The sequence below is a fragment of the Calonectris borealis genome, unplaced genomic scaffold, assembly GCF_964195595.1.
Source record: "Calonectris borealis unplaced genomic scaffold, bCalBor7.hap1.2 HAP1_SCAFFOLD_39, whole genome shotgun sequence".
Lineage (NCBI taxonomy): Eukaryota > Metazoa > Chordata > Aves > Procellariiformes > Procellariidae > Calonectris > Calonectris borealis.
Genome location: NW_027441453.1, coordinates 150,179 through 173,844, shown reverse-complemented (window position 1 = coordinate 173,844; position 23,666 = coordinate 150,179).

Here is a 23,666-nt window from a genome sequence, read left to right as displayed (position 1 = left end):
TGTTCCTCGAGAGCTGGTTTGGTTCCTCGGGTTCTGGTTTTGTTCCTCGACCCTGGTTTTCTTCCTCGGCTCTGGTTTTGTTCCTCGAGCTCCGGTTTTCTTCCTCATCCTCTGGTTTTGTTCCTCGGGCTCTTGTTTTGTACCTCGGGCTCTGGTTTTGTTCCTCGGGCTCTGGTTTATTTCCAAGGGTTCTGGTTTTGTTCCTCGAGCCCTCCTTTTGTTCCTCGAGCCCTCCTTTTTTTCCTCGGGCTCTGGTTTAGTTCCTCGGGCTCTCGTTTTCTTCTTAAGGCTCTGGTTTTATTCCTCAGCCTCTGGTTTTGTTCCTCTGGCTCTGGTTTTGTTCCTCAGCCTCTTTTTTTTTTCCTCAGGCTCTCGTTTTTTTCCATGGGCTCTAGTTTTCTTCCACCCCCTCTGGTTTTCTTCCTCGGGCTCTCGTTTGGTTCCTAGGGCCCTGGTTTTGTTCCTTGGGCTCTGTTTTTTTTCCTCGGGCAGTCGTTTAGTTTGTCTGCTTCTTGTTTTCTTCCTCGGGTTCTCGTTTTCTTCCTCAAGATCTGGATTTCTTCCTCGACATCTGGTTTTGTTCCTCGGGTTCTGGTTTTGTTCCTCGGACCCTGGTTTTGTTCCTCGGCCTCTGGTTTTGTTCCTCGGCCTCTGGTTTTGTTCCTCGGCCTCTGGTTTATTTCCAAGGGTTTTGGTTTTATTCCTCGAGCCCTCTTTTTTGTTCCTCGGGCCCTCCTTTTTTTCCTCGGTCTTTGGTTTTGTTCCTCGGCGCCTGGGTTTGTTCCTCTGGCTCTGGTTTTGTTCCTCGGGCTCTGGTTTTTTTCCTCGGGCAGTCGTTTTGTTTGTCTGCTTCTTGTTTTCTTCCTTGGGTTCTCGTTTTCTTCCTCAAGGTCTGGATTTCTTCCTCGACATCTGGTTTTGTACCTCGGGTTCTGGTTTTGTTCCTCGGACCCTGGTTTTGTTCCTCGGGCTCTGGTTTTGTTCCTCGGGCTCTGGTTTTGTTCCTCGGCCTCTGGTTTATTTCCAAGGGTTTTGGTTTTATTCCTCGAGCCCGCCTTTTGTTCCACGAGCCCTCCTTTTTTTCCTCGGGCACTGGTTTAGTTCCTCGGGCCCTCCTTTTCTCCCTCGGGTTCTCATTTTCTTCCTACGTTTCTCGTTTTCTTCCTCAAGATCTGGTTTTGTTCCTCGAGATCTGGTTTAGTTCCTCGGGTTCTGGTTTTGTTCCTCGGACCCTGGTTTTCTTCCTCGGAATCTTTTTTTTTTCTTCGAGCTCTGGTTTTCTTCCTTAGGCTCTAGTTTTGTTCCTCGGATTCTCGTTTTCTTCCTCGGTTTCTGGTTTTGTTCCTCGGACCCTGGTTTTCTTCCTCAGCCTCTGGTTTTGTTCCTCGGGCTCTCGTTTTGTTACATGGGCTCTGGTTTTCTTCCACAGCCTCTGGTTGTGTTCCTCGGGCTCTGGTTTGGTTTGTAGGGCCCTGGTTCTCTTCCTTGGGCTCTGGTTTATAACCTCAGGCAGCCCTTTTGTTTCTCGGGTTCTCGTTTTCTTCCTCGGGTTCTCGTTTTCTTCCTCAACCTCTGGTTTTCTTCCTCGAGCTCTGTTTTTTTTCCTCGGGTTCTGGTTTTGTTCCTCGGACCCTGGTTTTGTTGCTCGTGTTCTGGTTTTGTTCCTTGGACCCTGGTTTTGTTCCTCGGCCTCTGGTTTATTTCCAAGGGTTTTGGTTTTATTCCTCGAGCCCTCTTTTTTGTTCCTCCGGCCCGCCTTTTTTTCCTTGGGCTTTGATTTTGTTCCTCGGCGCCTGGTTTTGTTCCTCTGGCTCTGGTTTTATTCCTCGGACTCTGGTTTTGTTCCTCGAGCTCTGCTTTTGTTCCTCGGGCTCTGGTTTGTTTACTAGGGCCCTGTTTTTTTCCCTCAAGCTCTGGTTTGGTTCCTAGGGCTCTGTTTTTGTTCCTCCGACTCTGGTTTATTTTCCAAGGGCTCTGGTTTTGTTCCTCTAGCCCTCCTTTTGTTCCACGAGCCCTCCTTTTTTTCCTCGGGCTTTGGTTTAGTTCCTCGGGCCCTCCTTTTCTCCCTCGGGTTCTCATTTTCTTCCTAGGTTTCTCGTTTTCTTCCTCAAGATCTGGTTTTGATCCTCGAGATCTGGTTTAGTTCCTCGGGTTCTGGTTTTGTTCCTCGGACCCTGGTTTTCTTCCTCGGACTCTGTTTTTTTTCTTCGAGCTCTGGTTTTCTTCCTTAGGCTCTAGTTTTGTTCCTCGGATTCTCGTTTTCTTCCTCGGTTTCTGGTTTTGTTCCATGGGCTCTGGTTTTCTTTCATAGCCTCTGGTTTTGTTCCTCGGGCTCTGGTTTGGTTCGTAGGGCCCTGGTTCTCTTCCTTGGGCTCTGGTTTATAACCTCAGGCAACCCTTTTGTTTCTCGGGTTCTCGTTTTCTTCCTCGGGTTCTCGTTTTCTTCCTCAACCTCTGGTTTTCTTCCTCGAGCTCTGGTTTTTTTCCTCGGGTTCTGGTTTTGTTCCTCGGACCCTGGTTTTGTTGCTCGGGTTCTGGTTTTGTTCCTTGGGCTCTGGTTTTGTTCCTCGGGCTCTGGTTTTGTTCCTCGGCCTCTGGTTTATTTCCAAGGGTTCTTGTTTTATTCCTCGAGCCCCCCTTTTGTTCCTCGGGCCCTCTTTTTTTTCCTCGGGCTCTGGTTTTTTTCCTTGGGCTCTGGTTTGTTTCCTTGGGCTCTCGTTTTTTTTCTATGGCTCTGGTTTTATTCCTCAGCCTCTGGTTTTGTTCCTCGGGCTCTGGTTGTGTTCCTCGGGCTCTCGTTTTGTTCCCCGATGGCTGGTTTTGTTCCTCGAGCTCTGGTTTTATTCCTCAGACTCTGGTTTTGATCCTCGGGCTCCGGTTTATTTCCTCGGGCTCTGGTTCCTCGAGTCCTTCTTTTGTTCCTCGAGCCCTCCTTTTTTTCCTCGGGCACTGGTTTAGTTCCTCGGGCCCTCCTTTTCTTCCTCGGGTTCTCGTTTTCTTCCTAGGGTTCTCGTTTTCTTCCTCAAGCTCTGGTTTTGTTCCTCGAGAGCTGGTTTGGTTCCTCGGGTTCTGGTTTTGTTCCTCGACCCTGGTTTTCTTCCTCGGCTCTGGTTTTGTTCCTCGAGCTCCGGTTTTCTTCCTCATCCTCTGGTTTTGTTCCTCGGGCTCTTGTTTTGTACCTCGGGCTCTGGTTTTGTTCCTCGGGCTCTGGTTTATTTCCAAGGGTTCTGGTTTTGTTCCTCGAGCCCTCCTTTTGTTCCTCGAGCCCTCCTTTTTTTCCTCGGACTCTGGTTTAGTTCCTCGGGCTCTCGTTTTCTTCTTAAGGCTCTGGTTTTATTCCTCAGCCTCTGGTTTTGTTCCTCTGGCTCTGGTTTTGTTCCTCAGCCTCTTTTTTTTTTCCTCAGGCTCTCGTTTTTTTCCATGGGCTCTAGTTTTCTTCCACCCCCTCTGGTTTTCTTCCTCGGGCTCTCGTTTGGTTCCTAGGGCCCTGGTTTTGTTCCTTGGGCTCTGTTTTTTTTCCTCGGGCAGTCGTTTAGTTTGTCTGCTTCTTATTTTCTTCCTCGGGTTCTCGTTTTCTTCCTCAAGATCTGGATTTCTTCCTCGACATCTGGTTTTGTTCCTCGGGTTCTGGTTTTGTTCCTCGGACCCTGGTTTTGTTGCTCGTGTTCTGGTTTTTTCCTCGGGCTCTGGTTTTGTTCCTCGGCCTCTGGTTTATTTCCAAGGGTTTTGGTTTTATTCCTCGAGCCCTCTTTTTTGTTCCTCGGGCCCTCCTTTTTTTCCTCGGGCTTTGGTTTTGTTCCTCGGCGCCTGGGTTTGTTCCTCTGGCTCTGGTTTTGTTCCTCGGGCTCTGGTTTTTTTCCTCGGGCAGTCGTTTTGTTTGTCTGCTTCTTGTTTTCTTCCTTGGGTTCTCGTTTTCTTCCTCAAGGTCTGGATTTCTTCCTCGACATCTGGTTTTGTACCTCGGGTTCTGGTTTTGTTCCTCGGACCCTGGTTTTGTTCCTCGGGCTCTGGTTTTGTTCCTCGGCCTCTGGTTTATTTCCAAGGGTTTTGGTTTTATTCCTCGAGCCCGCCTTTTGTTCCACGAGCCCTCCTTTTTTTCCTCGGGCACTGGTTTAGTTCCTCGGGCCCTCCTTTTCTCCCTCGGGTTCTCATTTTCTTCCTACGTTTCTCGTTTTCTTCCTCAAGATCTGGTTTTGTTCCTCGAGATCTGGTTTAGTTCCTCGGGTTCTGGTTTTGTTCCTCGGACCCTGGTTTTCTTCCTCGGAATCTTTTTTTTTTCTTCGAGCTCTGGTTTTCTTCCTTAGGCTCTAGTTTTGTTCCTCGGATTCTCGTTTTCTTCCTCGGTTTCTGGTTTTGTTCCTCGGACCCTGGTTTTCTTCCTCAGCCTCTGGTTTTGTTCCTCGGGCTCTCGTTTTGTTACATGGGCTCTGGTTTTCTTCCACAGCCTCTGGTTGTGTTCCTCGGGCTCTGGTTTGGTTTGTAGGGCCCTGGTTCTCTTCCTTGGGCTCTGGTTTATAACCTCAGGCAGCCCTTTTGTTTCTCGGGTTCTCGTTTTCTTCCTCGGGTTCTCGTTTTCTTCCTCAACCTCTGGTTTTCTTCCTCGAGCTCTGTTTTTTTTCCTCGGGTTCTGGTTTTGTTCCTCGGACCCTGGTTTTGTTGCTCGTGTTCTGGTTTTGTTCCTTGGACCCTGGTTTTGTTCCTCGGCCTCTGGTTTATTTCCAAGGGTTTTGGTTTTATTCCTCGAGCCCTCTTTTTTGTTCCTCCGGCCCGCCTTTTTTTCCTTGGGCTTTGATTTTGTTCCTCGGCGCCTGGTTTTGTTCCTCTGGCTCTGGTTTTATTCCTCGGACTCTGGTTTTGTTCCTCGAGCTCTGCTTTTGTTCCTCGGGCTCTGGTTTGTTTACTAGGGCCCTGTTTTTTTCCCTCAAGCTCTGGTTTGGTTCCTAGGGCTCTGTTTTTGTTCCTCCGACTCTGGTTTATTTTCCAAGGGCTCTGGTTTTGTTCCTCGAACCCTCCTTTTGTTCCACGAGCCCTCCTTTTTTTCCTCGGGCTTTGGTTTAGTTCCTCGGGCCCTCCTTTTCTCCCTCGGGTTCTCATTTTCTTCCTAGGTTTCTCGTTTTCTTCCTCAAGATCTGGTTTTGTTCCTCGAGAGCTGGTTTTTTTCCTCGGGTTCTGGTTTTGTTCCTCGGACCCTGGTTTTGTTGCTCGGGTTCTGGTTTTGTTCCTTGGGCTCTGGTTTTGTTCCTCGGGCTCTGGTTTTGTTCCTCGGCCTCTGGTTTATTTCCAAGGGTTCTAGTTTTATTCCTCGAGCCCCCCTTTTGTTCCTCGGGCCCTCTTTTTTTTCCTCGGGCTCTGGTTTTTTTCCTTGGGCTCTGGTTTGTTTCCTTGGGCTCTCGTTTTTTTTCTATGGCTCTGGTTTTATTCCTCAGCCTCTGGTTTTGTTCCTCGGGCTCTGGTTGTGTTCCTCGGGCTCTCGTTTTGTTCCCCGATGGCTGGTTTTGTTCCTCGAGCTCTGGTTTTATTCCTCAGACTCTGGTTTTGATCCTCGGGCTCCGGTTTATTTCCTCGGGCTCTGGTTCCTCGAGTCCTTCTTTTGTTCCTCGAGCCCTCCTTTTTTTCCTCGGGCACTGGTTTAGTTCCTCGGGCCCTCCTTTTCTTCCTCGGGTTCTCGTTTTCTTCCTAGGGTTCTCGTTTTCTTCCTCAAGCTCTGGTTTTGTTCCTCGAGAGCTGGTTTGGTTCCTCGGGTTCTGGTTTTGTTCCTCGACCCTGGTTTTCTTCCTCGGCTCTGGTTTTGTTCCTCGAGCTCCGGTTTTCTTCCTCATCCTCTGGTTTTGTTCCTCGGGCTCTTGTTTTGTACCTCGGGCTCTGGTTTTGTTCCTCGGGCTCTGGTTTATTTCCAAGGGTTCTGGTTTTGTTCCTCGAGCCCTCCTTTTGTTCCTCGAGCCCTCCTTTTTTTCCTCGGGCTCTGGTTTAGTTCCTCGGGCTCTCGTTTTCTTCTTAAGGCTCTGGTTTTATTCCTCAGCCTCTGGTTTTGTTCCTCTGGCTCTGGTTTTGTTCCTCAGCCTCTTTTTTTTTTCCTCAGGCTCTCGTTTTTTTCCATGGGCTCTAGTTTTCTTCCACCCCCTCTGGTTTTCTTCCTCGGGCTCTCGTTTGGTTCCTAGGGCCCTGGTTTTGTTCCTTGGGCTCTGTTTTTTTTCCTCGGGCAGTCGTTTAGTTTGTCTGCTTCTTGTTTTCTTCCTCGGGTTCTCGTTTTCTTCCTCAAGATCTGGATTTCTTCCTCGACATCTGGTTTTATTCCTCGGGTTCTGGTTTTGTTCCTCGGACCCTGGTTTTGTTCCTCGGCCTCTGGTTTTGTTCCTCGGCCTCTGGTTTTGTTCCTCGGCCTCTGGTTTATTTCCAAGGGTTTTGGTTTTATTCCTCGAGCCCTCTTTTTTGTTCCTCGGGCCCTCCTTTTTTTCCTCGGGCTTTGGTTTTGTTCCTCGGTGCCTGGGTTTGTTCCTCTGGCTCTGGTTTTGTTCCTCGGGCTCTGGTTTTTTTCCTCGGGCAGTCGTTTTGTTTGTCTGCTTCTTGTTTTCTTCCTTGGGTTCTCGTTTTCTTCCTCAAGCTCTGGATTTCTTCCTCGACATCTGGTTTTGTACCTCGGGTTCTGGTTTTGTTCCTCGGACCCTGGTTTTGTTCCTCGGGCTCTGGTTTTGTTCCTCGGCCTCTGGTTTTGTTCCTCGGCCTCTGGTTTATTTCCAAGGGTTTTGGTTTTATTCCTCGAGCCCTCCTTTTGTTCCACGAGCCCTCCTTTTTTTCCTCGGGCTTTGGTTTAGTTCCTCGGGCCCTCCTTTTCTCCCTCGGGTTCTCATTTTCTTCCTAGGTTTCTCGTTTTCTTCCTCAAGATCTGGTTTTGATCCTCGAGATCTGGTTTAGTTCCTCGGGTTCTGGTTTTGTTCCTCGGACCCTGGTTTTCTTCCTCGGACTCTGTTTTTTTTCTTCGAGCTCTGGTTTTCTTCCTTAGGCTCTAGTTTTGTTCCTCGGATTCTCGTTTTCTTCCTCGGTTTCTGGTTTTGTTCCATGGGCTCTGGTTTTCTTTCATAGCCTCTGGTTTTGTTCCTCGGGCTCTGGTTTGGTTCGTAGGGCCCTGGTTCTCTTCCTTGGGCTCTGGTTTATAACCTCAGGCAACCCTTTTGTTTCTCGGGTTCTCGTTTTCTTCCTCGGGTTCTCGTTTTCTTCCTCAACCTCTGGTTTTCTTCCTCGAGCTCTGGTTTTTTTCCTCGGGTTCTGGTTTTGTTCCTCGGACCCTGGTTTTGTTGCTCGGGTTCTGGTTTTGTTCCTTGGGCTCTGGTTTTGTTCCTCGGGCTCTGGTTTTGTTCCTCGGCCTCTGGTTTATTTCCAAGGGTTCTTGTTTTATTCCTCGAGCCCCCCTTTTGTTCCTCGGGCCCTCTTTTTTTTCCTCGGGCTCTGGTTTTTTTCCTTGGGCTCTGGTTTGTTTCCTTGGGCTCTCGTTTTTTTTCTATGGCTCTGGTTTTATTCCTCAGCCTCTGGTTTTGTTCCTCAGGCTCTGGTTGTGTTCCTCGGGCTCTCGTTTTGTTCCCCGATGGCTGGTTTTGTTCCTCGAGCTCTGGTTTTATTCCTCAGACTCTGGTTTTGATCCTCGGGCTCCGGTTTATTTCCTCGGGCTCTGGTTCCTCGAGTCCTTCTTTTGTTCCTCGAGCCCTCCTTTTTTTCCTCGGGCACTGGTTTAGTTCCTCGGGCCCTCCTTTTCTTCCTCGGGTTCTCGTTTTCTTCCTAGGGTTCTCGTTTTCTTCCTCAAGCTCTGGTTTTGTTCCTCGAGAGCTGGTTTGGTTCCTCGGGTTCTGGTTTTGTTCCTCGACCCTGGTTTTCTTCCTCGGCTCTGGTTTTGTTCCTCGAGCTCCGGTTTTCTTCCTCATCCTCTGGTTTTGTTCCTCGGGCTCTTGTTTTGTACCTCGGGCTCTGGTTTTGTTCCTCGGGCTCTGGTTTATTTCCAAGGGTTCTGGTTTTGTTCCTCGAGCCCTCCTTTTGTTCCTCGAGCCCTCCTTTTTTTCCTCGGACTCTGGTTTAGTTCCTCGGGCTCTCGTTTTCTTCTTAAGGCTCTGGTTTTATTCCTCAGCCTCTGGTTTTGTTCCTCTGGCTCTGGTTTTGTTCCTCAGCCTCTTTTTTTTTTCCTCAGGCTCTCGTTTTTTTCCATGGGCTCTAGTTTTCTTCCACCCCCTCTGGTTTTCTTCCTCGGGCTCTCGTTTGGTTCCTAGGGCCCTGGTTTTGTTCCTTGGGCTCTGTTTTTTTTCCTCGGGCAGTCGTTTAGTTTGTCTGCTTCTTATTTTCTTCCTCGGGTTCTCGTTTTCTTCCTCATGATCTGGATTTCTTCCTCGACATCTGGTTTTGTTCCTCGGGTTCTGGTTTTGTTCCTCGGACCCTGGTTTTGTTGCTCGTGTTCTGGTTTTTTCCTCGGGCTCTGGTTTTGTTCCTCGGCCTCTGGTTTATTTCCAAGGGTTTTGGTTTTATTCCTCGAGCCCTCTTTTTTGTTCCTCGGGCCCTCCTTTTTTTCCTCGGGCTTTGGTTTTGTTCCTCGGCGCCTGGGTTTGTTCCTCTGGCTCTGGTTTTGTTCCTCGGGCTCTGGTTTTTTTCCTCGGGCAGTCGTTTTGTTTGTCTGCTTCTTGTTTTCTTCCTTGGGTTCTCGTTTTCTTCCTCAAGGTCTGGATTTCTTCCTCGACATCTGGTTTTGTACCTCGGGTTCTGGTTTTGTTCCTCGGACCCTGGTTTTGTTCCTCGGGCTCTGGTTTTGTTCCTCGGGCTCTGGTTTTGTTCCTCGGCCTCTGGTTTATTTCCAAGGGTTTTGGTTTTATTCCTCGAGCCCGCCTTTTGTTCCACGAGCCCTCCTTTTTTTCCTCGGGCACTGGTTTAGTTCCTCGGGCCCTCCTTTTCTCCCTCGGGTTCTCATTTTCTTCCTACGTTTCTCGTTTTCTTCCTCAAGATCTGGTTTTGTTCCTCGAGATCTGGTTTAGTTCCTCGGGTTCTGGTTTTGTTCCTCGGACCCTGGTTTTCTTCCTCGGAATCTTTTTTTTTTCTTCGAGCTCTGGTTTTCTTCCTTAGGCTCTAGTTTTGTTCCTCGGATTCTCGTTTTCTTCCTCGGTTTCTGGTTTTGTTCCTCGGACCCTGGTTTTCTTCCTCAGCCTCTGGTTTTGTTCCTCGGGCTCTCGTTTTGTTACATGGGCTCTGGTTTTCTTCCATAGCCTCTGGTTGTGTTCCTCGGGCTCTGGTTTGGTTTGTAGGGCCCTGGTTCTCTTCCTTGGGCTCTGGTTTATAACCTCAGGCAGCCCTTTTGTTTCTCGGGTTCTCGTTTTCTTCCTCGGGTTCTCGTTTTCTTCCTCAACCTCTGGTTTTCTTCCTCGAGCTCTGTTTTTTTTCCTCGGGTTCTGGTTTTGTTCCTCGGACCCTGGTTTTGTTGCTCGTGTTCTGGTTTTGTTCCTTGGACCCTGGTTTTGTTCCTCGGCCTCTGGTTTATTTCCAAGGGTTTTGGTTTTATTCCTCGAGCCCTCTTTTTTGTTCCTCCGGCCCGCCTTTTTTTCCTTGGGCTTTGATTTTGTTCCTCGGCGCCTGGTTTTGTTCCTCTGGCTCTGGTTTTATTCCTCGGACTCTGGTTTTGTTCCTCGAGCTCTGCTTTTGTTCCTCGGGCTCTGGTTTGTTTACTAGGGCCCTGTTTTTTTCCCTCAAGCTCTGGTTTGGTTCCTAGGGCTCTGTTTTTGTTCCTCCGACTCTGGTTTATTTTCCAAGGGCTCTGGTTTTGTTCCTCGAACCCTCCTTTTGTTCCACGAGCCCTCCTTTTTTTCCTCGGGCTTTGGTTTAGTTCCTCGGGCCCTCCTTTTCTCCCTCGGGTTCTCATTTTCTTCCTAGGTTTCTCGTTTTCTTCCTCAAGATCTGGTTTTGTTCCTCGAGAGCTGGTTTTTTTCCTCGGGTTCTGGTTTTGTTCCTCGGACCCTGGTTTTGTTGCTCGGGTTCTGGTTTTGTTCCTTGGGCTCTGGTTTTGTTCCTCGGGCTCTGGTTTTGTTCCTCGGCCTCTGGTTTATTTCCAAGGGTTCTAGTTTTATTCCTCGAGCCCCCCTTTTGTTCCTCGGGCCCTCTTTTTTTTCCTCGGGCTCTGGTTTTTTTCCTTGGGCTCTGGTTTGTTTCCTTGGGCTCTCGTTTTTTTTCTATGGCTCTGGTTTTATTCCTCAGCCTCTGGTTTTGTTCCTCGGGCTCTGGTTGTGTTCCTCGGGCTCTCGTTTTGTTCCCCGATGGCTGGTTTTGTTCCTCGAGCTCTGGTTTTATTCCTCAGACTCTGGTTTTGATCCTCGGGCTCCGGTTTATTTCCTCGGGCTCTGGTTCCTCGAGTCCTTCTTTTGTTCCTCGAGCCCTCCTTTTTTTCCTCGGGCACTGGTTTAGTTCCTCGGGCCCTCCTTTTCTTCCTCGGGTTCTCGTTTTCTTCCTAGGGTTCTCGTTTTCTTCCTCAAGCTCTGGTTTTGTTCCTCGAGAGCTGGTTTGGTTCCTCGGGTTCTGGTTTTGTTCCTCGACCCTGGTTTTCTTCCTCGGCTCTGGTTTTGTTCCTCGAGCTCCGGTTTTCTTCCTCATCCTCTGGTTTTGTTCCTCGGGCTCTTGTTTTGTACCTCGGGCTCTGGTTTTGTTCCTCGGGCTCTGGTTTATTTCCAAGGGTTCTGGTTTTGTTCCTCGAGCCCTCCTTTTGTTCCTCGAGCCCTCCTTTTTTTCCTCGGGCTCTGGTTTAGTTCCTCGGGCTCTCGTTTTCTTCTTAAGGCTCTGGTTTTATTCCTCAGCCTCTGGTTTTGTTCCTCTGGCTCTGGTTTTGTTCCTCAGCCTCTTTTTTTTTTCCTCAGGCTCTCGTTTTTTTCCATGGGCTCTAGTTTTCTTCCACCCCCTCTGGTTTTCTTCCTCGGGCTCTCGTTTGGTTCCTAGGGCCCTGGTTTTGTTCCTTGGGCTCTGTTTTTTTTCCTCGGGCAGTCGTTTAGTTTGTCTGCTTCTTGTTTTCTTCCTCGGGTTCTCGTTTTCTTCCTCAAGATCTGGATTTCTTCCTCGACATCTGGTTTTATTCCTCGGGTTCTGGTTTTGTTCCTCGGACCCTGGTTTTGTTCCTCGGCCTCTGGTTTTGTTCCTCGGCCTCTGGTTTTGTTCCTCGGCCTCTGGTTTATTTCCAAGGGTTTTGGTTTTATTCCTCGAGCCCTCTTTTTTGTTCCTCGGGCCCTCCTTTTTTTCCTCGGGCTTTGGTTTTGTTCCTCGGTGCCTGGGTTTGTTCCTCTGGCTCTGGTTTTGTTCCTCGGGCTCTGGTTTTTTTCCTCGGGCAGTCGTTTTGTTTGTCTGCTTCTTGTTTTCTTCCTTGGGTTCTCGTTTTCTTCCTCAAGCTCTGGATTTCTTCCTCGACATCTGGTTTTGTACCTCGGGTTCTGGTTTTGTTCCTCGGACCCTGGTTTTGTTCCTCGGGCTCTGGTTTTGTTCCTCGGCCTCTGGTTTTGTTCCTCGGCCTCTGGTTTATTTCCAAGGGTTTTGGTTTTATTCCTCGAGCCCTCCTTTTGTTCCACGAGCCCTCCTTTTTTTCCTCGGGCTTTGGTTTAGTTCCTCGGGCCCTCCTTTTCTCCCTCGGGTTCTCATTTTCTTCCTAGGTTTCTCGTTTTCTTCCTCAAGATCTGGTTTTGTTCCTCGAGATCTGGTTTAGTTCCTCGGGTTCTGGTTTTGTTCCTCGGACCCTGGTTTTCTTCCTCGGACTCTGTTTTTTTTCTTAGAGCTCTGGTTTTCTTCCTTAGGCTCTAGTTTTGTTCCTCGGATTCTCGTTTTCTTCCTCGGTTTCTGGTTTTGTTCCATGGGCTCTGGTTTTCTTTCATAGCCTCTGGTTTTGTTCCTCGGGCTCTGGTTTGGTTCGTAGGGCCCTGGTTCTCTTCCTTGGGCTCTGGTTTATAACCTCAGGCAGCCCTTTTGTTTCTCGGGTTCTCATTTTCTTCCTCGGGTTCTCGTTTTCTTCCTCAACCTCTGGTTTTCTTCCTCGAGCTCTGGTTTTTTCCCTCGGGTTCTGGTTTTGTTCCTCGGACCCTGGTTTTGTTGCTCGGGTTCTGGTTTTGTTCCTTGGGCTCTGGTTTTGTTCCTCGGGCTCTGGTTTTGTTCCTCGGCCTCTGGTTTATTTCCAAGGGTTCTAGTTTTATTCCTCGAGCCCCCCTTTTGTTCCTCGGGCCCTCTTTTTTTTCCTCGGGCTCTGGTTTTTTTCCTTGGGCTCTGGTTTGTTTCCTTGGGCTCTCGTTTTTTTTCTATGGCTCTGGTTTTATTCCTCAGCCTCTGGTTTTGTTCCTCGGGCTCTGGTTGTGTTACTCGGGCTCTCGTTTTGTTCCCCGATGGCTGGTTTTGTTCCTCGAGCTCTGGTTTTATTCCTCAGACTCTGGTTTTGATCCTCGGGCTCCGGTTTATTTCCTCGGGCTCTGGTTCCTCGAGTCCTTCTTTTGTTCCTCGAGCCCTCCTTTTTTTCCTCGGGCACTGGTTTAGTTCCTCGGGCCCTCCTTTTCTTCCTCGGGTTCTCGTTTTCTTCCTAGGGTTCTCGTTTTCTTCCTCAAGCTCTGGTTTTGTTCCTCGAGAGCTGGTTTGGTTCCTCGGGTTCTGGTTTTGTTCCTCGACCCTGGTTTTCTTCCTCGGCTCTGGTTTTGTTCCTCGAGCTCCGGTTTTCTTCCTCATCCTCTGGTTTTGTTCCTCGGGCTCTTGTTTTGTACCTCGGGCTCTGGTTTTGTTCCTCGGGCTCTGGTTTATTTCCAAGGGTTCTGGTTTTGTTCCTCGAGCCCTCCTTTTGTTCCTCGAGCCCTCCTTTTTTTCCTCGGGCTCTGGTTTAGTTCCTCGGGCTCTCGTTTTCTTCTTAAGGCTCTGGTTTTATTCCTCAGCCTCTGGTTTTGTTCCTCTGGCTCTGGTTTTGTTCCTCAGCCTCTTTTTTTTTTCCTCAGGCTCTCGTTTTTTTCCATGGGCTCTAGTTTTCTTCCACCCCCTCTGGTTTTCTTCCTCGGGCTCTCGTTTGGTTCCTAGGGCCCTGGTTTTGTTCCTTGGGCTCTGTTTTTTTTCCTCGGGCAGTCGTTTAGTTTGTCTGCTTCTTGTTTTCTTCCTCGGGTTCTCGTTTTCTTCCTCAAGATCTGGATTTCTTCCTCGACATCTGGTTTTGTTCCTCGGGTTCTGGTTTTGTTCCTCGGACCCTGGTTTTGTTCCTCGGCCTCTGGTTTTGTTCCTCGGCCTCTGGTTTTGTTCCTCGGCCTCTGGTTTATTTCCAAGGGTTTTGGTTTTATTCCTCGAGCCCTCTTTTTTGTTCCTCGGGCCCTCCTTTTTTTCCTCGGGCTTTGGTTTTGTTCCTCGGCGCCTGGGTTTGTTCCTCTGGCTCTGGTTTTGTTCCTCGGGCTCTGGTTTTTTTCCTCGGGCAGTCGTTTTGTTTGTCTGCTTCTTGTTTTCTTCCTTGGGTTCTCGTTTTCTTCCTCAAGGTCTGGATTTCTTCCTCGACATCTGGTTTTGTACCTCGGGTTCTGGTTTTGTTCCTCGGACCCTGGTTTTGTTCCTCGGGCTCTGGTTTTGTTCCTCGGGCTCTGGTTTTGTTCCTCGGCCTCTGGTTTATTTCCAAGGGTTTTGGTTTTATTCCTCGAGCCCGCCTTTTGTTCCACGAGCCCTCCTTTTTTTCCTCGGGCACTGGTTTAGTTCCTCGGGCCCTCCTTTTCTCCCTCGGGTTCTCATTTTCTTCCTACGTTTCTCGTTTTCTTCCTCAAGATCTGGTTTTGTTCCTCGAGATCTGGTTTAGTTCCTCGGGTTCTGGTTTTGTTCCTCGGACCCTGGTTTTCTTCCTCGGAATCTTTTTTTTTTCTTCGAGCTCTGGTTTTCTTCCTTAGGCTCTAGTTTTGTTCCTCGGATTCTCGTTTTCTTCCTCGGTTTCTGGTTTTGTTCCTCGGACCCTGGTTTTCTTCCTCAGCCTCTGGTTTTGTTCCTCGGGCTCTCGTTTTGTTACATGGGCTCTGGTTTTCTTCCACAGCCTCTGGTTGTGTTCCTCGGGCTCTGGTTTGGTTTGTAGGGCCCTGGTTCTCTTCCTTGGGCTCTGGTTTATAACCTCAGGCAGCCCTTTTGTTTCTCGGGTTCTCGTTTTCTTCCTCGGGTTCTCGTTTTCTTCCTCAACCTCTGGTTTTCTTCCTCGAGCTCTGTTTTTTTTCCTCGGGTTCTGGTTTTGTTCCTCGGACCCTGGTTTTGTTGCTCGTGTTCTGGTTTTGTTCCTTGGACCCTGGTTTTGTTCCTCGGCCTCTGGTTTATTTCCAAGGGTTTTGGTTTTATTCCTCGAGCCCTCTTTTTTGTTCCTCCGGCCCGCCTTTTTTTCCTTGGGCTTTGATTTTGTTCCTCGGCGCCTGGTTTTGTTCCTCTGGCTCTGGTTTTATTCCTCGGACTCTGGTTTTGTTCCTCGAGCTCTGCTTTTGTTCCTCGGGCTCTGGTTTGTTTACTAGGGCCCTGTTTTTTTCCCTCAAGCTCTGGTTTGGTTCCTAGGGCTCTGTTTTTGTTCCTCCGACTCTGGTTTATTTTCCAAGGGCTCTGGTTTTGTTCCTCTAGCCCTCCTTTTGTTCCACGAGCCCTCCTTTTTTTCCTCGGGCTTTGGTTTAGTTCCTCGGGCCCTCCTTTTCTCCCTCGGGTTCTCATTTTCTTCCTAGGTTTCTCGTTTTCTTCCTCAAGATCTGGTTTTGTTCCTCGAGATCTGGTTTAGTTCCTCGGGTTCTGGTTTTGTTCCTCGGACCCTGGTTTTCTTCCTCGGACTCTGTTTTTTTTCTTCGAGCTCTGGTTTTCTTCCTTAGGCTCTAGTTTTGTTCCTCGGATTCTCGTTTTCTTCCTCGGTTTCTGGTTTTGTTCCATGGGCTCTGGTTTTCTTTCATAGCCTCTGGTTTTGTTCCTCGGGCTCTGGTTTGGTTCGTAGGGCCCTGGTTCTCTTCCTTGGGCTCTGGTTTATAACCTCAGGCAACCCTTTTGTTTCTCGGGTTCTCGTTTTCTTCCTCGGGTTCTCGTTTTCTTCCTCAACCTCTGGTTTTCTTCCTCGAGCTCTGGTTTTTTTCCTCGGGTTCTGGTTTTGTTCCTCGGACCCTGGTTTTGTTGCTCGGGTTCTGGTTTTGTTCCTTGGGCTCTGGTTTTGTTCCTCGGGCTCTGGTTTTGTTCCTCGGCCTCTGGTTTATTTCCAAGGGTTCTTGTTTTATTCCTCGAGCCCCCCTTTTGTTCCTCGGGCCCTCTTTTTTTTCCTCGGGCTCTGGTTTTTTTCCTTGGGCTCTGGTTTGTTTCCTTGGGCTCTCGTTTTTTTTCTATGGCTCTGGTTTTATTCCTCAGCCTCTGGTTTTGTTCCTCAGGCTCTGGTTGTGTTCCTCGGGCTCTCGTTTTGTTCCCCGATGGCTGGTTTTGTTCCTCGAGCTCTGGTTTTATTCCTCAGACTCTGGTTTTGATCCTCGGGCTCCGGTTTATTTCCTCGGGCTCTGGTTCCTCGAGTCCTTCTTTTGTTCCTCGAGCCCTCCTTTTTTTCCTCGGGCACTGGTTTAGTTCCTCGGGCCCTCCTTTTCTTCCTCGGGTTCTCGTTTTCTTCCTAGGGTTCTCGTTTTCTTCCTCAAGCTCTGGTTTTGTTCCTCGAGAGCTGGTTTGGTTCCTCGGGTTCTGGTTTTGTTCCTCGACCCTGGTTTTCTTCCTCGGCTCTGGTTTTGTTCCTCGAGCTCCGGTTTTCTTCCTCATCCTCTGGTTTTGTTCCTCGGGCTCTTGTTTTGTACCTCGGGCTCTGGTTTTGTTCCTCGGGCTCTGGTTTATTTCCAAGGGTTCTGGTTTTGTTCCTCGAGCCCTCCTTTTGTTCCTCGAGCCCTCCTTTTTTTCCTCGGACTCTGGTTTAGTTCCTCGGGCTCTCGTTTTCTTCTTAAGGCTCTGGTTTTATTCCTCAGCCTCTGGTTTTGTTCCTCTGGCTCTGGTTTTGTTCCTCAGCCTCTTTTTTTTTTCCTCAGGCTCTCGTTTTTTTCCATGGGCTCTAGTTTTCTTCCACCCCCTCTGGTTTTCTTCCTCGGGCTCTCGTTTGGTTCCTAGGGCCCTGGTTTTGTTCCTTGGGCTCTGTTTTTTTTCCTCGGGCAGTCGTTTAGTTTGTCTGCTTCTTATTTTCTTCCTCGGGTTCTCGTTTTCTTCCTCATGATCTGGATTTCTTCCTCGACATCTGGTTTTGTTCCTCGGGTTCTGGTTTTGTTCCTCGGACCCTGGTTTTGTTCCTCGGCCTCTGGTTTTGTTCCTCGGCCTCTGGTTTTGTTCCTCGGCCTCTGGTTTATTTCCAAGGGTTTTGGTTTTATTCCTCGAGCCCTCTTTTTTGTTCCTCGGGCCCTCCTTTTTTTCCTCGGGCTTTGGTTTTGTTCCTCGGCGCCTGGGTTTGTTCCTCTGGCTCTGGTTTTGTTCCTCGGGCTCTGGTTTTTTTCCTCGGGCAGTCGTTTTGTTTGTCTGCTTCTTGTTTTCTTCCTTGGGTTCTCGTTTTCTTCCTCAAGGTCTGGATTTCTTCCTCGACATCTGGTTTTGTACCTCGGGTTCTGGTTTTGTTCCTCGGACCCTGGTTTTGTTCCTCGGGCTCTGGTTTTGTTCCTCGGGCTCTGGTTTTGTTCCTCGGCCTCTGGTTTATTTCCAAGGGTTTTGGTTTTATTCCTCGAGCCCGCCTTTTGTTCCACGAGCCCTCCTTTTTTTCCTCGGGCACTGGTTTAGTTCCTCGGGCCCTCCTTTTCTCCCTCGGGTTCTCATTTTCTTCCTACGTTTCTCGTTTTCTTCCTCAAGATCTGGTTTTGTTCCTCGAGATCTGGTTTAGTTCCTCGGGTTCTGGTTTTGTTCCTCGGACCCTGGTTTTCTTCCTCGGAATCTTTTTTTTTTCTTCGAGCTCTGGTTTTCTTCCTTAGGCTCTAGTTTTGTTCCTCGGATTCTCGTTTTCTTCCTCGGTTTCTGGTTTTGTTCCTCGGACCCTGGTTTTCTTCCTCAGCCTCTGGTTTTGTTCCTCGGGCTCTCGTTTTGTTACATGGGCTCTGGTTTTCTTCCACAGCCTCTGGTTGTGTTCCTCGGGCTCTGGTTTGGTTTGTAGGGCCCTGGTTCTCTTCCTTGGGCTCTGGTTTATAACCTCAGGCAGCCCTTTTGTTTCTCGGGTTCTCGTTTTCTTCCTCGGGTTCTCGTTTTCTTCCTCAACCTCTGGTTTTCTTCCTCGAGCTCTGTTTTTTTTCCTCGGGTTCTGGTTTTGTTCCTCGGACCCTGGTTTTGTTGCTCGTGTTCTGGTTTTGTTCCTTGGACCCTGGTTTTGTTCCTCGGCCTCTGGTTTATTTCCAAGGGTTTTGGTTTTATTCCTCGAGCCCTCTTTTTTGTTCCTCCGGCCCGCCTTTTTTTCCTTGGGCTTTGATTTTGTTCCTCGGCGCCTGGTTTTGTTCCTCTGGCTCTGGTTTTATTCCTCGGACTCTGGTTTTGTTCCTCGAGCTCTGCTTTTGTTCCTCGGGCTCTGGTTTGTTTACTAGGGCCCTGTTTTTTTCCCTCAAGCTCTGGTTTGGTTCCTAGGGCTCTGTTTTTGTTCCTCCGACTCTGGTTTATTTTCCAAGGGCTCTGGTTTTGTTCCTCGAACCCTCCTTTTGTTCCACGAGCCCTCCTTTTTTTCCTCGGGCTTTGGTTTAGTTCCTCGGGCCCTCCTTTTCTCCCTCGGGTTCTCATTTTCTTCCTAGGTTTCTCGTTTTCTTCCTCAAGATCTGGTTTTGTTCCTCGAGAGCTGGTTTTTTTCCTCGGGTTCTGGTTTTGTTCCTCGGACCCTGGTTTTGTTGCTCGGGTTCTGGTTTTGTTCCTTGGGCTCTGGTTTTGTTCCTCGGGCTCTGGTTTTGTTCCTCGGCCTCTGGTTTATTTCCAAGGGTTCTAGTTTTATTCCTCGAGCCCCCCTTTTGTTCCTCGGGCCCTCTTTTTTTTCCTCGGGCTCTGGTTTTTTTCCTTGGGCTCTGGTTTGTTTCCTTGGGCTCTCGTTTTTTTTCTATGGCTCTAGTTTTATTCCTCAGCCTCTGGTTTTGTTCCTCGGGCTCTGGTTGTGTTCCTCGGGCTCTCGTTTTGTTCCCCGATGGCTGGTTTTGTTCCTCGAGCTCTGGTTTTATTCCTCAGACTCTGGTTTTGATCCTCGGGCTCCGGTTTATTTCCTCGGGCTCTGGTTCCTCGAGTCCTTCTTTTGTTCCTCGAGCCCTCCTTTTTTTCCTCGGGCACTGGTTTAGTTCCTCGGGCCCTCCTTTTCTTCCTCGGGTTCTCGTTTTCTTCCTAGGGTTCTCGTTTTCTTCCTCAAGCTCTGGTTTTGTTCCTCGAGAGCTGGTTTGGTTCCTCGGGTTCTGGTTTTGTTCCTCGACCCTGGTTTTCTTCCTCGGCTCTGGTTTTGTTCCTCGAGCTCCGGTTTTCTTCCTCATCCTCTGGTTTTGTTCCTCGGGCTCTTGTTTTGTACCTCGGGCTCTGGTTTTGTTCCTCGGGCTCTGGTTTATTTCCAAGGGTTCTGGTTTTGTTCTTCGAGCCCTCCTTTTGTTCCTCGAGCCCTCCTTTTTTTCCTCGGGCTCTGGTTTAGTTCCTCGGGCTCTCGTTTTCTTCTTAAGGCTCTGGTTTTATTCCTCAGCCTCTGGTTTTGTTCCTCTGGCTCTGGTTTTGTTCCTCAGCCTCTTTTTTTTTTCCTCAGGCTCTCGTTTTTTTCCATGGGCTCTAGTTTTCTTCCACCCCCTCTGGTTTTCTTCCTCGGGCTCTCGTTTGGTTCCTAGGGCCCTGGTTTTGTTCCTTGGGCTCTGTTTTTTTTCCTCGGGCAGTCGTTTAGTTTGTCTGCTTCTTGTTTTCTTCCTCGGGTTCTCGTTTTCTTCCTCAAGATCTGGATTTCTTCCTCGACATCTGGTTTTGTTCCTCGGGTTCTGGTTTTGTTCCTCGGACCCTGGTTTTGTTCCTCGGCCTCTGGTTTTTTTCCTCGGGCTCTGGTTTTGTTCCTTGGCCTCTGGTTTATTTCCAAGGGTTTTGGTTTTATTCCTCGAGCCCTCTTTTTTGTTCCTCGGGCCCTCCTTTTTTTCCTCGGGCTTTGGTTTTGTTCCTCGGCGCCTGGGTTTGTTCCTCTGGCTCTGGTTTTGTTCCTCGGGCTCTGGTTTTTTTCCTCGGGCAGTCGTTTTGTTTGTCTGCTTCTTGTTTTCTTCCTTGGGTTCTCGTTTTCTTCCTCAAGGTCTGGATTTCTTCCTCGACATCTGGTTTTGTACCTCGGGTTCTGGTTTTGTTCCTCGGACCCTGGTTTTGTTCCTCGGGCTCTGGTTTTGTTCCTCGGGCTCTGGTTTTGTTCCTCGGCCTCTGGTTTATTTCCAAGGGTTTTGGTTTTATTCCTCGAGCCCGCCTTTTGTTCCACGAGCCCTCCTTTTTTTCCTCGGGCACTGGTTTAGTTCCTCGGGCCCTCCTTTTCTCCCTCGGGTTCTCATTTTCTTCCTAGGTTTCTCGTTTTCTTCCTCAAGATCTGGTTTTGTTCCTCGGACCCTGGTTTTCTTCCTCGGAATCTTTTTTTTTTCTTCGAGCTCTGGTTTTCTTCCTTAGGCTCTAGTTTTGTTCCTCGGATTCTCGTTTTCTTCCTCGGTTTCTGGTTTTGTTCCTCGGACCCTGGTTTTCTTCCTCAGCCTCTGGTTTTGTTCCTCGGGCTCTCGTTTTGTTACATGGGCTCTGGTTTTCTTCCACAGCCTCTGGTTGTGTTCCTCGGGCTCTGGTTTGGTTCGTAGGGCCCTGGTTCTCTTCCTTGGGCTCTGGTTTATAACCTCAGGCAGCCCTTTTGTTTCTCGGGTTCTCGTTTTCTTCCTCGGGTTCTCGTTTTCTTCCTCAACCTCCGGTTTTCTTCCTCGAGCTCTGTTTTTTTTCCTCGGGTTCTGGTTTTGTTCCTCGGACCCTGGTTTTGTTGCTCGTGTTCTGGTTTTGTTCCTTGGACCCTGGTTTTGTTCCTCGGCCTCTGGTTTATTTCCAAGGGTTTTGGTTTTATTCCTCGAGCCCTCTTTTTTGTTCCTCCGGCCCGCCTTTTTTTCCTTGGGCTTTGATTTTGTTCCTCGGCGCCTGGTTTTGTTCCTCTGGCTCTGGTTTTGATCCTCGGACTCTGGTTTTGTTCCTCGAGCTCTGCTTTTGTTCCTCGGGCTCTGGTTTGTTTACTAGGGCCCTGTTTTTTTCCCTCAAGCTCTGGTTTGGTTCCTAGGGCTCTGTTTTTGTTCCTCCGACTCTGGTTTATTTTCCAAGGGCTCTGGTTTTGTTCCTCTAGCCCTCCTTTTGTTCCACGAGCCCTCCTTTTTTCCTCGGGCTTTGGTTTAGTTCCTCGGGCCCTCCTTTTCTCCCTCGGGTTCTCATTTTCTTCCTAGGTTTCTCGTTTTCTTCCTCAAGATCTGGTTTTGTTCCTCGAGATCTGGTTTAGTTCCTCGGGTTCTGGTTTTGTTCCTCGGACCCTGGTTTTCTTCCTCGGACTCTGTTTTTTTTCTTCGAGCTCTGGTTTTCTTCCTTAGGCTCTAGTTTTGTTCCTCGGATTCTCGTTTTCTTCCTCGGTTTCTGGTTTTGTTCCATGGGCTCTGGTTTTCTTTCATAGCCTCTGGTTTTGTTCCTCGGGCTCTGGTTTGGTTCGTAGGGCCCTGGTTCTCTTCCTTGGGCTCTGGTTTATAACCTCAGGCAACCCTTTTGTTTCTCGGGTTCTCGTTTTCTTCCTCGGGTTCTCGTTTTCTTCCTCAACCTCTGGTTTTCTTCCTCGAGCTCTGGTTTTTTTCCTCGGGTTCTGGTTTTGTTCCTCGGACCCTGGTTTTGTTGCTCAGGTTCTGGTTTTGTTCCTTGGGCTCTGGTTTTGTTCCTCGGGCTCTGGTTTTGTTCCTCGGCCTCTGGTTTATTTCCAAGGGTTCTAGTTTTATTCCTCGAGCCCCCCTTTTGTTCCTCGGGCCCTCTTTTTTTTCCTCGGGCTCTGGTTTTTTTCCTTGGGCTCTGGTTTGTTTCCTTGGGCTCTCGTTTTTTTTCTATGGCTCTGGTTTTATTCCTCAGCCTCTGGTTTTGTTCCTCGGGCTCTGGTTGTGTTACTCGGGCTCTCGTTTTGTTCCCCGATGGCTGGTTTTGTTCCTCGAGCTCTGGTTTTATTCCTCAGACTCTGGTTTTGATCCTCGGGCTCCGGTTTATTTCCTCGGGCTCTGGTTCCTCGAGTCCTTCTTTTGTTCCTCGAGCCCTCCTTTTTTTCCTCGGGCACTGGTTTAGTTCCTCGGGCCCTCCTTTTCTTCCTCGGGTTCTCGTTTTCTTCCTAGGGTTCTCGTTTTCTTCCTCAAGCTCTGGTTTTGTTCCTCGAGAGCTGGTTTGGTTCCTCGGGTTCTGGTTTTGTTCCTCGACCCTGGTTTTCTTCCTCGGCTCTGGTTTTGTTCCTCGAGCTCCGGTTTTCTTCCTCATCCTCTGGTTTTGTTCCTCGGACTCTGGTTTGGTTCCTCGGACCCTGGTTTTCTTCCTTGGTCTCTGGTTTTGTTCCTCGGGCTCTGGTTTGGTTACTAGGGCCCTGGTTTTGTCCCTCGGGCTCTGGTTTGGTTCCTAGGGCTCTGTTTTTGTTCCTCGGGCTCTGGTTTATTTTTCAAGGGTTCTGGTTTTGTTCCTCTAGCCCGCCTTTTGTTCCTCGGGCCCTCCTTTTTTTCCTTGGGCTCTGGTTTTGTTCCTAGGTCTCTGTTTTTTTTCCTCGATCGCTGGTTTTGTTCCTCACGCTCTCGTTTTGTTCCTCGATGGCTGGTTTTGTTCTTCGAGCTCTGGCTTATATCCTCGGGCTCTGGTTTATTTCCTCGGGCTCTGGTTTTGTTCCTCGGGCTCTGGTTTGGTTCCTAGGGCCCTGGTTTTGTTCCTCAGGCGCTGGTTTAGTTCCTCGGGCCCTCCTTTTGTTCCTCGGGTTCTCTTTTTCTTCCTAGGGTTCTCGTTTTCTTCCTCGAGCTCTGGTTTTTTTCCTCGAGAGCTGGTTTAGTTCCTCGGGTTCTGGTTTTGTTCCTCGGGCTCTGGTTTTGTTCCTCGGGCTCTTGTTTTGTTCCTCGGGCTCTGGTTTATTTCCAAGGGTTCTGGTTTTGTTCCTCGAACCCTCCTTTTGTTCCTCGAGCCCTCCTTTTGTTCCTCGAGCCCTCCTTTTTTTCCTCGGACTCTGGTTTAGTTCCTCGGGCTCTCGTTTTCTTCTTAGGGCTCTGGTTTTATTCCTCAGCCTCTGGTTTTGTTCCTCTGGCTCTGTTTTTTTTCCTCAGCCTCTTTTTTTTTTCCTCAGGCTCTCGTTTTTTTCCATGGGCTCTAGTTTTCTTCCACCCCCTCTGGTTTTCTTCCTCGGGCTCTCGTTTGGTTCCTAGGGCCCTGGTTTTGTTCCTTGGGCTCTGTTTTTTTTCCTCGGGCAGTCGTTTAGTTTGTCTACTTCTTGTTTTCTTCCTCGGGTTCTCGTTTTCTTCCTCAAGATCTGGATTTCTTCCTCGACATCTGGTTTTGTACCTCGGGTTCTGGTTTTGTTCCTCGGACCCTGGTTTTGTTCCTCGGCCTCTGGTTTTGTTCCTCGGCCTCTGCTTAATTTCCAAGGGTTTTGGTTTTATTCCTCGAGCCCTCTTTTTTGTTTCTCGGGCCCTCCTTTTTTTCCTCGGGCTTTGGTTTTGTTCCTCGGCGCCTGGTTTTGTTCCTCGGGCTCTGGTTTTGTTCCTCGGACTCTGGTTTGTTTACTAGGGCCCTGGTTTTTTCCCTCGAGCTCTGGTTTGGTTCCTAGGGCTCTGGTTTTGTTCCTCGGCCTCTGGTTTATTTCCAAGGGTTCTAGTTTTATTCCTTGAGCCCTCCTTTTGTTCCTCGGGCCCGCCTTTTTTTCCTCGGGCTTTGGTTTTGTTACTCGGATCCTGGTTTTGTTCCTCTGGCTCTGGTTTTGATCCTCGGCCTCTGGTTGGGTTCCTCGAGCTCTGCTTTTGTTCATCAGGCTCTGGTTTTCTTCCTTGGTCTCTGGTTTTCTTCCTCGGGATCTCGTTTGGTTCCTAGGGCTCTGTTTTTATCCCTCGGGCTCTGGTTTGGTTCCTAGGGCTCTGTTTTTGTTCCTCGGGCTCTGGTTTTGTTCCTCGATGGCTGGTTTTGTTCCTCGGGCTCTGGTTTATTTCCTCGGGCTCTGGTCTGGTTCCTAGGGCCTTGGTTTTGTTTCTCGGGCTCTGGTTTGGTTCCTCGGGCTCTCGTTTTGTTCCTAGGGCTCTGGTTTTATTCCTCAGCCTCTGGTTTTGTTCCTCGGGCTCTGGTTTTGTTCCTCGGCCTCTGGTTTTGTTCCTCGGCCTCTGGTTTTGTTCCTCGGCCTCTGGTTTATTTCCAAGGGTTTTGGTTTTATTCCTCGAGCCCTCTTTTTTGTTCCTCGGGCCCTCCTTTTTTTCCTCGGGCTTTGGTTTTGTTCCTCGGCGCCTGGGTTTGTTCCTCTGGCTCTGGTTTTGTTCCTCGGGCTCTGGTTTTTTTCCTCGGGCAGTCGTTTTGTTTGTCTGCTTCTTGTTTTCTTCCTTGGGTTCTCGTTTTCTTCCTCAAGCTCTGGATTTCTTCCTCGACATCTGGTTTTGTACCTCGGGTTCTGGTTTTGTTCCTCGGACCCTGGTTTTGTTCCTCGGGCTCTGGTTTTGTTCCTCGGCCTCTGGTTTATTTCCAAGGGTTTTGGTTTTATT